This window comes from Strix uralensis, chromosome 1 (genome assembly GCF_047716275.1).
Source record: "Strix uralensis isolate ZFMK-TIS-50842 chromosome 1, bStrUra1, whole genome shotgun sequence".
Lineage (NCBI taxonomy): Eukaryota > Metazoa > Chordata > Aves > Strigiformes > Strigidae > Strix > Strix uralensis.
In genome coordinates, this window is record NC_133972.1 from 62,090,710 (window position 1) to 62,106,944 (window position 16,235).

Consider the following 16,235-nt stretch of genomic DNA (forward strand, 5'->3'; position numbering starts at 1 on the left):
GCCAATTCCACAGCTATGTAGTGATATTAAGTAGCACAATGTTATATTATAAACAAACTCTTGTGTCTTTTGAAATACAAAGGAAATTCTATGGATTAAAATCCAGCAAGACAAAAAGGTATTCAATTAATCAAGAGCAGTTCTAAAAAGCCCCATGCTGAAACTAGAGGCATGAAAATCCTACCTTGTATTTAGATGCTGTTCAAGTCATTTACCTTGTCTTTTTTTGAAACGAAAGAGGGAAAAAAACAAAACAAAATAATCTTGTGCCAGTAGAAAAAAAAAATGCTTTCTGTCAGCTGTGGCACATTTAAACACTCTAAATATTTCATCAGACACTGCACTTACTTCAGTGTTTTAAATAAGATTTAATAAATAGGTGCATGTTCAGACTTGTACAGCCCTACTTGTGTCTGTAGTTGGCAATGTGCTGCTGTATGTGTTTGACTGCGCAGTTAAGAATTTTAATTACTTACCTGTTCTATACACTCATTCTCTTTTAACTGTTTATTAAAAAATAATACCATAGCCATTGTGCAAGAAATCTTCCACATACTGTAAAGCTGCAACGTTGTCCATACTAGGCCTCTATTTTCTGAATGTACCCCCACATCCCCCTTGTCTCCTACTCTCAATGTTCAGTCTCTGGAATTCCTACAGACTTGAAATGTTCATGCATCTCTGTCACTGGGTTTTGTGATCACTTTGTATTGAATGTCTTTGCTGTTAATTATATGGAGATGTCTGAGATTTTTCTATCTCTACACCCAAATGGATGTCACAAGCAATGTATGTCTTATTCTCAAGAAAACACAGCTGGAGCTGGTGGTCTTTCTTCTTCCTGTTTTTTTTTTTGTTGTTGTTGTTGTTGTTTTGTTTCCAACTTCTAGACTCATTTGCTAAAAAAATATTGAGAAGAATTGAACGAACTCCACAGCATCTGAGTTAAAAGCCAAGGATAGTAAGCTGACTGCATCATCTTTTTTTCTGATGGGTTCCCTTAGCAATGACATCCATTATTTATAATTTTGTAGTACCTAGACACTAAATGGTTTCAAGATGCTGTTTTTCACAGTAAGTTCATGATCATTCAGCAAAAATAATTACAACATTATCTAAATAACACAAAAAAGATGACAGGATGACAATATTCCTTAATTTTAAGCTAATGGTCAGTGAATGAGTCACAGTTGGAACTTGACACCTCAAGAAGTTTGTGTGTTAATCATAGCTGTGTTTCTCTCTTCACTGCTATAGAAGCAGCCTAGATTGAGCTAGATACTTAATTTTTGGATACTTCAAGTTATGTGAGATGAATGTCATCATAAGGGTACATTGACAAAGATGGCTGTAGACAGATACCAATTCTTATGTCTCCACTCCAAACTGACCAGCCTTGAGGCAGGTCTGCAACCTGTACGATGTATGGCACTTTTTGAGTCAATGTATTTAGCAACAGAAGAGTGAAGCAGGAGTAGGAAGGTTTCTGACCTTGTTCATGAAGATGCTATGTCAGACAGCCAGAAACTGTGGCTGTCCTAAAACAATGGATGTTTGTAAACAGCTGTATGTATATGTCAATATGCAGATAGGCATTTTTTTCCAAATTACATCTGATTTGTGGTTTCATAGTCCAGAATGAGTCCTGAATACAACAGAGGAGAAACAGCTTAAAAGGTGATTCATTATGTCATTTAAAGTTTCTAAAACTTGGGTGCAAATGGAGTAGATGTAAAGATTTGAGCCAAAGATATTATAAGTTATCCTTTAAATGTGGCTTTCGATAGTAGTGTACTCACTGTTGGATTTCTGCATATGTCAAAGGCATGGGATTGAATCTTCAAGGACTGAAGTCTGGCAGTTTCAGGAATACTTTAGGTTCTCTAACACACCCAGACATGTTCGTCTGTGGATGTTCTGCCAAAATGTCCTTTGGTCAGATGGGGCCAGTGGGTTAGGCCGTGTACTGTTAGATGGCTGAGCATCTCTTCTGAGCTTGCTATTCTTTGACTTGAATGCCACAGTGAGGTTTCCACAACCTGGAGTCTAGTGGCTTTATCGGGTAAAGGTGAGATGGGAAGCCCTACTTTTCTTCTTTGGTATGGGAAGATATGTTTTTATCTGACAAATCTCAGAGCAAACATTGTCTGATTCCATACATGTGAGCAGATATGATAACAAGCATGTTCAAGTCATGCTAGCTAGCTGGAGTGTTATCCACACTCAATCTATATACCATGTCTACACTTTACAGCGGACACCCTGCAGAGACCTTCAAACTAACGTGACACAGGCTGTGATATGACATTTTGCACCTCTGTTTAGAGATACTTGCTCATTGTCCAGGCACAGCAAAGTTGTCTAAGCTCGATATTATGCTCAGGTAAATAGACTATATCTCTTTGCAAAGCTACAGAGTTGAGGTGTTGTACAATCTCAATACAACCACTTTGCTACTGCCATTTTGGAAAACTCCATCATTATGAGCAGCATAGGCATATGCTTAGATGGTAACACGGAGAGTTAATATGTAAGTGGATCTCACCCTGTCTAGCTATTTCATTTTGCTTTGCACACTCTGTGAAAATACCAAATGCATGGTTTGCGATTAGCCAATTTTTAAGTGGTCTTCAAATATGTCCAGGGACCCTGCCCCTAGGATTAAATTTAGCATGCCTGGAATTGCAGTCTACTTACATATGTGTTCATTAAAAAGCTCCAGCCAACTCTCTATAAAATGTCAATACTCACATTTTTTGGTGCTCCAGCCTTTATCAGTTTAGATACATGAAGGGCAGTAGACCAGCACAAGAACATCCTATTTTGTTTTCAAAGGATGTCTTATAATTCTTGTAACTTCCTAGTAAAAAATGACAGACTACTTCTCTGAAAGGGAGAGTGGGAGGGAGGAAATGTTGTTATTTGCATCCTTTGTTGTTTCTTTCATTTGAGTGTTTTCTCCTCCTTCCTCTTGCTTTTCTCACATTTACTGCCTACCTTTACACTTGTTCACTTGTCAAGAGAAAGATGTTGATATGCTGTTGGCCTATTAGCTATCCATTTGCTTGATTTGTCAGACTACTTCAACATGCTTTAGCACATTTAGGAAAGATAACCTTTTCTTTTAATTTTTTTAAATGTTTGTATCATGTTTTTCATACTGAAACTTTTACAGTAGAAATAGTCTAAGTAAATAAATTAACAAATAGCAAATGTTAACTTTTCTCTGAAACACCAGGAAGCTCGTAACTGTTTCTGCTCTACCTTCTGCTCTATCTTCTTTTCTTATGCAAGAAGAACAGAGGGAGCAGGGCAAAATCCTTGGGGAGAAACAAGAAATCTCTTACTGGTCATTCTTCTGGAGTGAGGACAGGCACTGGGAGCATCCCTGCCACTTCCTTCATCCTCTGTCAATTTGAATGCAACAAACAGTCACATCAAGCAATGTTGTAACAGCAGTATGAACTGGTTAAAGTAGAAGTATCAGGAAAGCTGTGCATTGATTTGGTTAGTGACAGATAATCTGAAAAAGGCAAGTGTTTATCATGAATGAGCTGGATAGAACAAAATATGGAAAAACAAGATATATCCTCAATTTGAATAATTCTTCGTGAGAACTGTGAGAGCTTGTCATCATTAAAGAATGGTGTTTTCCCTTACAGGAGATAAGAGTTCAAAAAAAAGAAGAAAAAAGTGTATTTTTGTGATAATTTTTCTAACACCTCCTTGCAGGCTAAAGACAGAGTGTGAGTATTCCTCAGAAAAAACCTAGAACTCAATAATGTTAACCAAAATGCTTAGATTTGTCTTTATCGGTCTACAAATTAAGCACCTCAGCTAGATTATATGGCTCCCACAGTGGCTAGTGGGGAGGGACAGGTAGTCCTAGTGACATTCACCTCCAGGATCCTTGGCTACCTCAAGAAAGTAGGATTAATTGCCCTTTGAGAATGTTTCCTTTTCTTTGGCTAGAAGAGATGTCTGAAGAGATGTTTTATATAATAACGTGCAGCCTTGGGGGAAATTCCTGTGGGCGGCCTTTGCCCACTTGTTTATCCCCCAGCTCAGGTATTTGAAGTGAATGATACACAGAAGAATTATCACTGTGTGTCCAGACTATATGTACTAAATACATATGACATACGCTGCGTGTTAGAGGACTGTTTTCCTACTCTGGTCAGTGTGGCTTCATACCTAAAGGTCATTATAATATCTTTCCTTCCTTCGCTGACAGCTTGATTGATATGACTGAAAACTACCTGCAACAAAAATAAAGGAGGCAAGCATCAGAAAACTGAAACATAATGAGATATTTTGCAGGGTATCCTATATGCTAGTTTTGCTGTAGAAAAATCTTTGCTTTTGAACAGTATTTTCCAGAACAAAGTGATCCTTCAAACATTTTACCTCTTTCACCTAATATTGCAGTACTATTCCTACAAGTGTTTTGCTAACTTTAAGTGTTATCTAGATGCTAATTATTGTTCCTCCATGACTTGGGAAAGCAACCTTTCCTCAAACAGTCCATCAGGGAAAGTTTACTGTCTGTATTGTTTATAATCCTGGGCTACTCACAGTACAAAAATGAAATCATGTCTAAGTCCAATTCATTCTTCTCAATCTCTTCTTTCTATGAAGTAGCTGAAGGATAAATACCATTGCTGAGCCACCTGCCTTCTCCAATCTCTGTCTCTTCCTTCTCCAGTCAGGTTAAGTTAGAACTGGACTGGGATGCAGTGGATTTTACCTTGATTTTTTTCTGGTTTTCATAGCTCCTTTGTTTTACAGCTTATGTCAGTGTATGGCATTATACAGCCTCTCAACCTGCAGCAGTCGGTGGTTTCAGGGAGTTGACTCCACAGGGCTTCCTCTGGGGAGCATGAGAATGGCTGTGGACCCACACCCTGATCAGAACGTGCCCCATGACAGGGGCTTCCTTCTCTGGGTTAACACTTCCCAATTCAATCTCTGTGAATGACTAATTCTTCAGTTATCAAAACAAAAAAATATTTCAAGTTGAATAAGCAAAATGGCTTATTTAAAAATGTTAAAATACGATGTTCTGACTTTCTTGTTGGCAGAAGAGTGAGGAATCCAGGTTTAATTGTCAAATTTAACCTGACTTTACCATTAGTTGCAGATCGCTTTAAACTGCGTGGGTGATCAGTATTGTATTAACCTAAAAAGCACATTCCAGTTTACTACTCCCTTCCCAGTTTCATCACCCTGTAAAGGACAGAGGTATCCCAGTCACCCAACCAATTCATATTTCTCCAACACTGACATCTGCAACCCAGTGGACTCTATCCTGCTCATTATATCTCAGTGAAAATAGTTTTCTATGAGCTTTCCATCTTGTTTGTAAAAGACAATTTTTACTAAAGCGCTTGGTGACTTCTTTATAGTGGACTTTTAAATAAAAATTTGTTTATATTGTATGAAGATGTGATTTGAAATGCTGATGGCCAGGATTTATTTTCAACTTTAGTTGTTATACCATTTGCTTTAAGAAGCCTAGCATTAAGGTGTCAGAGATATTTCTTGCTTTCCTCTTCCAGGACATTAAAGGGCACTTTCATGTTAAACTTATCACGGGACTATGTGAAAATGAGAGTGTCTGATGTCTGGTGTAGGTGAGTTGACCAAAGAGATTGTGAGACTTCAAATTTATCTTTTTGTTCTGAAAGAGCAGAAGTCAGATCTGGCAATTAGAGTGAATTATGGTTCCGTTCCCAAACCATCTTTTCACCAGATACACAAAACCCCCCTATGTTTATGTTTGCCACTGGTGTTTGGTGGAGACAAATGTTTCTTTAGTCTTTGTTTGCTTATGGGAAGCTTAAGGCTTATGCAAAGATTGGCACCTAAGTATAAAATAGTTTCCTGCACAGCAATAGCTCAAGGTTTTGAAGAGAGGTCAGCTTTTAGGCTTTACTTTAATTGTTGCTCTTGTAATCCCAACATTCTGAATGTTTTTTTTAATGCAGACATGGGCTGAGTAGACAAAACTTAAAAAAACCCCAGCTAAGTACGGTGCTAAGCTTCTGAATGTTTTCACAAGACACCTCAGGGAATGTGGAGCTACAGTAGCTTTTAGCCACTTCGGTTTTGTGAAAATTTGGTATTGTAAAACCTTTCTCCTACTATTGAGGCTGAGGATCTCATTGTTGGGGATTAGTGTGACAATGGAGCAGGGTTACTATTGGGATCCTAAAAAGCAGTGTCTCTTCTAAGGGAAACTTACAGCAGAGTTCCTTGAACTATAGAGGGGAGTGCAGGTTTTAAATGTCAGCACTGAAGGCAACAAAAACAATTAGATGAAAGTTCTAGTTAATGTTAAATCTTAACTAACTGATTTCTTGTTTTTCAACCCACCTTTCCTTCCGAAACAAATGTCAGAGATACGGTCTTTCCTTTTCTTCTTTTGTATTATTGTATCTGTTAAAAATGTCGAACTTTCTTCTAAGCTTTATTGAAGCTACAACTTCACTTTTAGCTGAAATACTAAAAAACTCATAACAATAAATTAATTTAAATGAAATTGTCACCATACAGTTGGTTTGTTAAAGGGGGTCTTTAGTGGCCAGCTCCACAAGCTGCTGCCTCACTGCTGATGTGTTTCAACACTCACTTCCACTCTTCCCCTCTAGAACCAAATTGCTTCACAAGTGGCTAAATTCAGCTGAAAAGCTGGATACCAGGTTGATTGAATTTCCTGCTAACATCACTCTGTAATTTGCTGACAGATCTCAGCACAGGAACATTCTGCACACTTTACTTCTTCATTATGGCAGTGAACAAAATCCATCTGTTTACTTTTTTCTAATAAACATTATTCCTGGTTGATAATGTTGCCTCTCTTCTGAAACTCTGACCATCATGCTTGACTTGGGCTGGACTTCAACTATTATGTCATTTACTTTTTTATTTTTTATTATGCCTCTCAGGAAGTACCAATATCCAAATTTTTAACAGGAACTTTATGTATGAGGTCCTTATCTAGTGTTTGACTACAGAAAAGACTCAGGAAAGTTAGCCATTATATTTGTCTTTTGTTTTTAATTCCTCTGCATTTTGGGAATTAGATTGTGCTCTTGTCTGACCAAAGTGAATAAAAAACCTTCTCAGCTCACTGGTCTGAAGTTTGGTTTTGGTCCCTGATCTCAGCTGCTAAAATCAAGGATCAAATAGCTCAGGAGAAGGCCTCTGCCTTTATTCTCTGGCCAAGGCTGCTGTCAGGAGATGTAAGAATTAAGCAGAGTTCATTCTTCAAGGGAGATAGTAACTTCCGTCTTCAAATGAACCTTCAGATATGACATGTTATGGAGCTACAGGTTATTGCTGAGCCCCTAGGGTCTAACTCTGAACTGGCTATACTAATTGTCTCTTTTAAATTCTGATATTTTATTCTGCTCGTAAGGGTGAATTAATTGAAGAAAGGCAGTAGTGTGGGTTTGAAAATGAACAGGATACAAGCAAATAAACCCCCCATGCTGTGCTGCAGTACTTGTGCTGTAAGTGGTTACACCATGTTCTTATGGTTGAGATACCAGCAAAAATAACGCACCATCACCACATTATTATCTCAAAATGGGGAAACGGGCAGCTGGATTTCCCTGAGTGTTTGAATGCCCGACTTCAGGCACTTACCAACAGTTCAACTTTTAGAAAACAGGACTCTTCCTGGACAGACACCTACAGCTTGGATCATCCAGTAACTTTCTAACGTTTGAGGCTATGTGCTCTTAAGTTGTTGTATGACTTTTGTTACAAGCCAGGCAGGTATTTTCACACCTGTATTGTCTTGCTGCTTCCAGGAAGTGAACACATGTAGCTCCTGACTATGACACAGCCTCCATGAGGACTCCATATGAGCCCAGAGACCTTTGCAAATGTACAGATCCTCTGCGGATCTCACTACAACCTCAGGAACAGAGTCAGCATTTCAGGGTACAATCATATTTGCTATCCTACTATGCGAACTCCTAGAAAATTAACAGATATGAACCTAGAGAAGGGTATCTATATCAGGTTTATGCTAGAAATTACATTTCTGAGGCTGCCTAGAAGTAGCTCATAAGAGGGTTATGAATAATGTATGACATTTTTTGCCATTGGTGAGGCAGTGCTAGCTGAATTAATCCACTCATATTTCTCTCTCTATATATAAAAAGCCTTAGCTTCTTTTCAGCCTTTATTCTTGCTGTAGTGTAGCAGGTATTTGAGTAAAGTCAGTGATTTTTCTTCCTGTCTACTTCAGAAAACAATACTCGTAGGCTCTTTCTTTGACTTAAACACATTCATTCTTCCTAAAGCTTTTAAAAGAAGCAGAGCTTTCAAGATCAAAGATATTCATACAACACCTGTACTAACACTATTTTCAGTCGTTATTGACCATTCTTTGTGATATTGTTTTATGCAGGTGCCTTTCCAGTGAGCTCTTTAGAATGTGAGGGAATACAAAAAATAAGCATACAGAGCATCTGTGTATCTTTTTATCACACTTTAAAAAGCAGAGCTTGTTGACGAATGGAAAAAAACCACCACATAAATATAATCACTTCACTCCTCTGCTCCTTGCGATCCAGGGTATTAGAGAATCTTCAGATGGTTGCTCACATGATCATGAAATCACTGTGTATTCTGTAGTATTCATGGAAACGAGCCAGGAATGAATATTTACAAGTTCTAGGCAAAGCATGTCGCTTGATAATAATTTTTTTATTACTTCTTGTTAAATAATGGAAATTGTCTTGTCAGGGAGCAGAAATAATTCCACATGTCTTAGATTACCCATCCAATTCAGCCTGGAGAATGTCTGGTGAATACTTACAGGGAGAAAGTGAGAGAGAACTTGTAGGCTTTAAATTGTTCTTAAAAAGTACTTTGCAAACACTTACAAATATCAAACCAGAAATAAATGTGATTCTCCAGTGATCAAGAAAAAACATAAAAGGAAATGGAGAGGGATAAACATACAATAATTGTTCCACACAAACAGTAATTGAACTATTGCTATTGGCAGCTATTTTATATTTGGAGTCTGTCCTCTTGTCCTGTTACATTTTTGTTTTAGCATTCACCAGACGTGAACTGAACATATTTCAAGACTCAAGTATAGGAACAAATCCACACATTAAAAAATGGCTATACTCTGAAGCAAAGGATGATTGAACTCAGTGACAATTACATACTTAATCAGGAGTTGGATCAAGACATAAATAACTGAATAAAACCACTTTCTTGTGCAAATGAATCTACATTTACTTGTTTCTTAAAAAGGAAACGTATGTTTCCCTTCAGGACAGGATGTAAAGGTGGGCTTTATGACTTTAAACTGAAGCAGTTGATCATAGTGTAATGTTTGTATGAGTTTGAATGGCAAATTTCTTTAATTTCCTTTTTCTCCTAGGACAGTAGTTATTTTAAAGGAAAAGGAAGATGATGGAATAATCCAGTCCCAGAATGAGTGCCCAGAAACCAGGCACTATATGTGAGAACTGAATATTCATAACCATGTGCTTGAAGGAGAACAGACTGCAGACCAGTTAGAGAGAAAACACTCGTCAGAAAATGGTGTGATGCAGGTTCCTTCTTGCTGATAGGACCATGAACAGGTACTTCACAAACTGAAATAAACAGGATATATTTTAGCTCTTGTATAAACTTTCAAAATTTATTTTATTTTATTGGCTTTTCTTTTCCCTGCTTGCAGTGTGGCCCTGTGTGAAGTTGTGGCATTTTGTTCACTCATCTACAGCCTTCATTTCAGTGACATACTGCTAGTGTATTAGCAGTAGCTGAACTCAGTAAGAAAACCACTGTAAGTGAAACCTACTGCAGTCCCTGAAGTACTGATAATAGTGCTGGGGACCATAAAGAGATGGGAGAGAGGTGTTCCTGCAGTGTCAGACCTGGCATTCTGCTCCCAGTGCTGAGCACCTAAAGCACTACAGACATTAGAGATGCATGAATTCTTCCAAAAGAGGGCAGAAGCAGCATTTACAGAGTCCCCTTGACAAATATGTTACCTTCACTCAATTGCAGTCTTCTGTCTCCAGTATTTCAGAATACAAACCTCTGGTTCTGCAAAACAAACTGTAAGAACCAGCCAGAAAACTTCACAAATGCTGCAACACCTACATGACACTGCAGATTGTAAAATGTGTCAAAATCCTAAATGCAAATAGTCTTCCTGACAACAAACTTCATTAGGGAAAGTACAGACTGCAAAATCGGTGGAATGCCAAAGGTTATTTTCAACCCCTAATATTCATATTGTTTCATTATGATTTCAGTTTGAGTGGTTTAATAATAGTTTAATAAAAAGTCTGAGGAAGTGTGTGAGCTTGTGTATAGCCTCTAGATAAAAGAAAGACAGAGGAATAAAGAAGTAGTAGCCAGAAAGTTATGATGTTATGTAGCCACAAGTAACCGATGTAAAATTTTTTGGACATTCCAGGCAAAAAGATCAGACCCAATGTGTCACCTTACCCCAAGGCAGTGAAATAATTAAATAAAAGGCTGAAAGGGACCACAGGAGGTAATTTAGTCCAGCTCCCTGCCCTAAGGCATGATCACGTCTACCTGCGTCATTCCTGACAGATGTTTGTCCAACCTGCTCTAAAAAACCTACACATGATCATGTCTGCCAGGTACCCAGGCAGACTTTCTTGCGTGTTTGGCAATGCTTGGGTAGCCTGTCAAACCAACAGAGTCTCATTGAATTGACAGCTGAAGAAAGTAAGAGAGAAAAAGAAATATATAAATGTCCTTGCAGTACAAGAGAAATTGTATTTGATTTTACATTACTGTCTCACTAGAAGTAATTAGTTCTAGTCATTGGAACTCTTTTTCATGCACTGTTTAGGTAAAACATACATAGTGTGATCTGCAGGAGGTCAAAACTGGGCTCTGGCAAGTAAATACAGAAGTTGAAATACATATATATGGAAGAATTTTGTGGGCAGTATTAGAAATTATGAGCCCGATTTGGAAGACACTGCCAATATATACATCCATATTTTTAAGATTTGTCCTTATGCGGTTGAGATATTGAGAGAACAATGCACCATGTTTTACCAAAATTTCTGTACATAAACGGCTTTCCAAGGTACAGAGGAATACACCTTTCCAAAGTGTTTCACCAAAACTGTACAAGACTTGTTAGCATACAGCTTTTGACTGTTGCCCTTTGGTGGTGTTAGGTTAATTCAGTATAGCCACTAGGAAGAACTCACTGAGCTGGTATGAGAGCTTGACCATACATAGACTAGTCTGTGTGTTGGAAAATCTGAGATGGTCAAAGAGAAAAATACTGATCGGTTCTGAAGCAGAATGAAAAGATTCAATCGATTTTAAAAATTCCATTTAAAATTTTGATTAATTTATAGGTTTTGATCTTGGTTAATTTCTATAAATAGAACTAAGGCAAAATAATAATTAAAAGTAATTTCATTTTAAGGTGCCTGGTACAATACTGTAGGATATTTTTCAGGATTGCTAGCCATAACATTCCCAAGGATTACGCCTACAGAATATTAAGTCTAAGCCTGTTTTCACACTCACCAGGATCAGACATTGTTCTGTTCCACTGATGTATTGGCAAGGCATAAACTTATCAGTATTTTGCTTTAAAACCCCTCTTACCTACTTTCAGAAGAGGCAGACAATTCTGTTTTCCTCTTGCTAGCAGTTGCTGTCAAAAAGATCATGCAGAAGTTAATGGTTTATTGTAAGTGGGTTTTGCTAACTAACATTCTGCTGGCAGATAAATCTGGTTTTATTTCTGACCTGGGAAATAGGTTGAACATGTAAGAGAGTATGTGGCAGTATCTGGATGTGGTGGGACAGGTCTAGGATCTCTATTTTCACATATAGGACTGAATCGCCCTGCAAACAACATTTTCAGTCTCACCAGAGGTGTTGGTTGTCCAGGTAATTTTATTTTGTGTTTTGATAGATTATGTCTGAAAAGGCAGAGGATGCAATTTATGAAATCTAGTGAACTACCTGATGCTGTTACAATACAGAGAAGCTGAGAAAACATTGTCTCTTAGCATATGTAGGAGAATGGGAAATAAAAATGACAGCACTGAAATTCACTCATGTCTTTCTCCAAGGATCCCTGTTACAATATATATCCCCCTGTATTACAAATAGGTGGAGGCATGTTCACAGGCCTCCTAAGCAATTTGTGAGACAAAGATATAAACACAGTTTTCTATTGTAACTACTGATTTTTTATGCTTCTTACAAGAGATGCCTCACTGAAGAGACATCACTTTTCAGAAATGTGGAGAATACACGTTTTCATCTGCAGTCCACAATGTTGGCAGGAGTTTAACAGACCCTGAGAACAGGTCTGAATTTTTGCACCCAAAAAATGAGTTTCTGAATGCAAGTGTGCATAAAAACCAGAAAAAGTAGTCTATATAGCAAGGACAAGGTTGTTCTGAATATGTGAGGAGAGCAATGGATACAATCTAAATATCATTCTCCAAGTTTTATTATAAGAATCTACACAACCCCACAGGAATTCCAGCAGAAATAGGATGGAATAATCTAGGTTGAAAAAGACCCTGAACATCATCTTGTCTAACATCCTTCTCACAACAAGGCTATAATCAGAGCAGGTTGCTCAGGAACATCTCTGAACAAGTTTAATGGGCAGTCTGTTCCCCACGTTCGTGCAATGTTTCTCTTGATGTACCTTGCAGTTTTTACACAGTTTCATTTTTCTGTGTGGCTCTGAAATGAGTTTGGCTCCATCTTCTCCATAACCCCTCCTTAGGTAATTGAAACTAACAATTAGTTTTACTCTTAGCTTTCTCTTTTCCAGGCTAAACAAGCTTCAGTCTCTCTTGCCTATAAGGTGCCTCAGCATCCCACCCATTTTGGTGATCCTCATGTCAGTTTGCCAACGTCCTGCTTGTACTGAGGGGTTGCACACTGGACTCAGCTTTCCAGGTGCAGCCTCACTGGTACAGAACCGAGGAGAATAATCACCTTTTACTTATACATGCTTCATATATCAAAATTAGACCTTGGTTTTGAAAGCCAATCTGCGCAGGATATCAGATTATTTCTAAGAAGGGCCCAGTGAATCACAACAGAGATGATCACAAGGATCACAAGAGATAAGACAAACTAACTATTTTTAAAGCATTCCTCAGGAAAAAATTCTCAGATTTTCTGAATTTAGCCCAAATTGTATTTAGATCTCCTCTGAAAGCTCAAGTGGTTGGAAGACACACAGTCTTCCAACATGATGCCATGCATGTATGCAGGTGATATGCTAACTTGCAAACTCCATGAATCACTGTGTGTGAGGGCTGATCTCTGCCAGAAACCCGGGCCCAGCACATGGGCTTCAACATTATGTCTCATTCTGACAGAAACAGCGTAGAAATTTGGGTTATATAGGAATCAACAGCCTATAAAATATTAAAAAACCTAACTTCAGGATTGTAAAGAAATCCTGGAAAATGTTTTAAAATTTCCCATCTTCCCTTCCATTTCTTTTTATTAAAAAAAAAAAAAAATTATGAGTGCCCCCTTCCAAAATGTTAGTTGCCCACAGCAAGATTTTCATAAATGTCTGTGCTTCTGGAGCACTTTCAGGACCCTGCCTTGAAATAAGAGAATGGCAGGTTATGCTTTCTGTCCATGCAGGAATTACTTGGTGTCTGAGGGTGGGTGTGAATAAGCAATGGATAGATCAGTGGACGGAAGAAAATATATTTATGGTCAGGTTCGGTTGTGTTGTTCCTTTGTTTTGGCAGCCTACTGTGGTTATGAATCCTGCTCCAGAGCATGGCTCTTTTGGAAAGAGATGTGAGAAGCAGAATTTCTTCATGCATCCATTAAAAAAGTGAATGTAGAGTTATGGCTTGTAGTCACAAAGAGAGATGGCAGGAAATAGAAGAGAATAGAAAACAGGAGAATGAGCAAAAGAAGAATATAGAGGATGGAAATAGCAATATGATTCTCTGAGGAAACTTCCATTGTCCAGGCTCATGTTAAAGTTGCATCCTATGAATAACTACTCTTCTGGAAACAACCAGCTGCTATGTTTCTGAAGTCCAAATTTTCATCCCGTATCCTTGCACAGTTCCTACTGTATATTTAATCTTATATGTATGTGTGACAGGTTTGACAGAAAATAGGTCAACAGTACTTAAGATAAGTAATACTTTAATCAATTTTAACATAACTTCTGGTGGATAGTGACTGAGGATAACATACTGCCTTCACTAATTCTGTTTAAAGTATCAGGCACATAAAAAAATCGTATTGTATAAATTGCTTGGGGGACACAAATTATCTGTTTTATATTCCCAGAGAAGCTATAATATCCAGCAGGATACTGTTAAGAACATGTGATAATTTTAGTATCTACTATGATTATTATTGATATACAATGTACATGTAAATTCAGCCTTCTTCACTTCTATCTGGAGGAATCATTAATGGGTAATGGATCTGATGACACAGAGGACCTTAATGATAAGTTGTAACTGGACTTTTACTCATTTTGTGCTTAATAGATTTTTACTTAAAAGAAATATCCACTCATCTACAACCTTCAAAAGGTGTTCATATATGGTTGACGGCAAAGCATGCAAAGCTCAGTTGTTGGAAACTCTATATTAAAAAAAATTAAAATTAGTATCATTACAGTGTTTCAAAAATAGAAAATGTACATTACATTTTAATGCAGATCATCGCATGCAAGACAAGCAGTAAAAATGACCTGGATTTTTTGGTAGAAATATCAATATTCCCAATAAGAATATTAGAACCAAATCTCTAGCATGTACCTCTCAGAGTAGCTTCACTGATGTCTATAGCACTATGTCATTTTATACAGGCTTGGCATGAAATGGCTTGACTGTATTTGGGCTTAGGACCTTTCTTGGAAGAGTGAAACTTGGAGGGCGGGGGAGGGGGAAGTAATATTTTCAAGGTGATAGAAGAATATGAGTAGTACCAGGCAGTACTACTGTTCTGTTGACAATCAATAGACAGTGCTGGATGCAGAGGTGCTGGAAGGAGGTTCTGTACTCTTTTGGTGTCATCTCAGAGGGATTCATGATGTGAGTGTCCTTCAGGACACCCTGGCAACATCTCTAGTAGACAGCTGTTGGATTTTCCTTGTTTATTCAAGAAGTCACCCAAAGATATTCCAAGTTGTTCAGTCACTGTGGGGTAGGAGGCACAAGGGAAGGCAAGCCAGCAATTGCAGCACAGAGGATGTAAATGTTTTTCTAAGGCATATAAGTTTATTTTAAGGGGTTCTTCGGTGAAGTCCTTGATATCACCATAAGGCTATCCACCATCTATTTCAGTCAGGCTGGAGCAGAGCTGCTTTCCTCTGTGATCAGGACACCTTGGGAAACTAGACAATGCCAGAGTTGCTATTGTGTATTCACTCCTGAAGTGGTAGTATCCATCTGGACTAGAGCACAGCTGCAGAGACTCAGACTCGGGTTTGTGATGAGCAGTGCATGGAGGAACAGGGTTTTGCAGATTATGACAAAGTCATGGGACCCCAGTGGAAACTGCCCACCTTCTTCTATTTCTTTCTTACTAACCACAGATTTGGCTTAGATCAATCCCTCTGATTTGGCAAACACTTTCCAAAATTATGGAAGGAGATGGTCTTTTCCCTGAGGTGGTCACAGTCCTTAACACTGCCCAAACCTGCTTTGCAGGTTTGTGGGGAGCAAGACTCTACACAGAGGCACAGCACTGGCACACCATCTCAGCTCCAGTTTGCCCCTGCTTGAATCATTTAGGATAAAAGCTTCAGTGCGAAATCCTTCTCTTGCAGCAACAAAGAGAGGCTTTGCTATTCATTCACAGGAGTAAGAAGGGAAGGCAAAGCAGAGTTTTACCTTCAGCACAGACAGTCCTCTAAGTAGCTCTTGAAGATTCAGGTAACAGGCTTTAATGGAATCTTTTTAAATAAAATGAACTGTTTTAATGAAATAACCATTTCATTTACAGGTGAGGGTGGTTGCTGCAGGATGGAACTGCTGTGGCTTTTTGTTGTGAAACTTTTCTCACTCTCTGTTCCAAACAGGATATGCTGTACAGCAAGGTAACACATAAATTGTACGTAATTTGAAAAAACTTCTGGCCTAGCTTTCTTTTGGCCTACTTTTTACAACATTTAACAATCATATATGTGTTCCCCTTGTGCTTGAGAATGATGGCTGACTTCTGATAAT